This window comes from Macrobrachium rosenbergii, chromosome 54 (assembly GCF_040412425.1).
Source record: "Macrobrachium rosenbergii isolate ZJJX-2024 chromosome 54, ASM4041242v1, whole genome shotgun sequence".
NCBI classification, from domain to species: Eukaryota; Metazoa; Arthropoda; class Malacostraca; order Decapoda; family Palaemonidae; genus Macrobrachium; species Macrobrachium rosenbergii.
Window position 1 is genome coordinate 14,010,103 of NC_089794.1, and position 2,153 is coordinate 14,012,255.

Genomic DNA, 2,153 nt, shown 5'->3' on the forward strand with positions numbered 1-2,153 from the left:
CCCTCTTCCTCATTTCCTCAGTCTTGTTTCCTTTTATTTCCTCTCTTATTTGCATTCTTTTTCTCATCATTTTTTTCATTATATTTTCTCCTTTTATTTCTTAACGTTCTCATCAATTATCCGTTTTATATATTCCCTTCGAATTATCATCTCCTCTATTCGTTTCTTCCCATCTCTCATTTCTCTTTTACTTTCTCATCCTCGTACTCATTTCTTTTTCCTCTTCTCTTCCCTTGTTTGCACTTCTCATTTCGCTTACTTTTTCATCCCCGTATTCATTTCCTTGACCTCTTCTTCTCTTCCCTTCTACGTATCTCTCTTTTCTCTTTACTTTCTCTTCCCCATACTCATTTCGTCTTCCCTTTCCATTCTTCCCATCTTAGTAGCTTTCATTTCTCTCATTTTTTTATATCTCATGATCATTCTCTACTTCTTTTCCTCTCTTCCCTTATTCGCTTCTCTCATTTCTCTTCTACTGCTTTCTCTTCCCCAAACTCTTTCTCTCCTCTTCTTCCCATCTTTGAATCGTCTCCACGGCATCGTCTTCCCGCATCATCATCCTCATTTCCTCCTCTTCTCGTCTCATCTTCACAACATCTCCTCACTCAGCCTCTTCGTCTCTCATCTCCGGATTTCCTCTCCTCTCCAACGCTTTGTTATTTATCTTCCCCCGTTCCTCCTCCCCTCCCTTCCCTCCCCTTCGGAGGCTGAGTTACGCACCGACTTAAACCCCTCCAAAAGCCCTCCAAAGGAACCACACCGTGAAAACGCTCTACCCTCGGAGGGCCAAGTGGCCGGGAGAAGTTGATTTAAGATGACATTCACTAGGGAAGACGTGAAGGCTTCAATGCTCCTGGCTCCCTAGGAAGGGAGTCTCGTCCCTGGTTGTTGGGGGTAGGTAGGGCGGGGGAAGGCGGGGAATCTTCTGTATTCCAGAGCCTCTGGAAAAAGTGATTCTCCTCTGCTGGGGTGTATCATTACCCCGGGGTCCTATGAGGGGTGGCTCTCTTTCCTCTTGGTAGTTGAAGATGGGGGGAGGGAAAGTTCATCAGTATTTCTGGTCCTTTAAGTGGCGCCTTTCCTCCACCAGGCAGTTTAACTGTCCCAGGGCCTTTGGAAAGTACGGCTCTCCCTCAGCTGGGATCTAATAGTAGTTCCAGTCTTCTTGGGAGTGACTTCTCTCCTGTGGGTCAAGGATGGATTACTCGAAGGGGTAGATCTTCTTCGATGGGAATGCAACAGTACTTTTGGTCCTCTGGCGGGTGGCTCTCCTCCTCGTGAGGATTGATGAGGGGGCGTGTGTTTGTTCCACAAATATCTCTGATCCTCTGTTGCGATGCTTTCCTCCTCTGTTAAGGTGGTGAGAGGGTACCCTCAGCATTTCTGGTCCTCTAAGACAGGGGTTCTTAACCTTTTCAATGTATGCAACCCTTTCAAATCAGCAGTAAGTTCTCGCACCCCCTGAATTGCTGAAATAAAAAAAAAAACTAAAATACAAAGTTGATATGATGTGCATTAATAATAATAATAATAATAATAATAATAATAATAATAATAATAATAATTATTATTATTATTATTATTATTATTATTATTATTATTATTATTATTATTATTATTATTAATTTATTTTACTTTATTTTATTTTATTTTTATTTTTTTTACAGATAAAATAACATGCGTATATAAAAATATATTTTGCTTTAATTATTCATACCGGCTTCGCACCCCTGGTTAAGAACCACTGCTTTAAGGGCTGGTTCTCCTCCTCCAGGAGGAATACGTCATTGTCGTTGATCCTCCCTCGGAAGAATGTTGTCCTCCTCAGGAAACTCCTGAGACCTCAGGGTAAAGTTGATAGCACCCATATCACCCATCAGGAGGGAATGAGTGGCCTAAGCTCTTGCAAAGCATTGCACCCTGCTTCCCCTGCAATTCTGCGAGTCCTTCAGGGTCGGTAGTAGAGGGCGTGGGAGCTGTAAGGTCCAAAGAAGGGTAGTATTTGAAGGGTTTTCATCAATACGTTTCCGCTTATGTAGACGAGAACATGAACAAGAACGTGATTGAGAGAGTAGATACCTAATTAGAAGTAACGAAAGAAATCACAAACACCTGTTTCCTATTATGAATACGTATTTATGTATGTATGTACA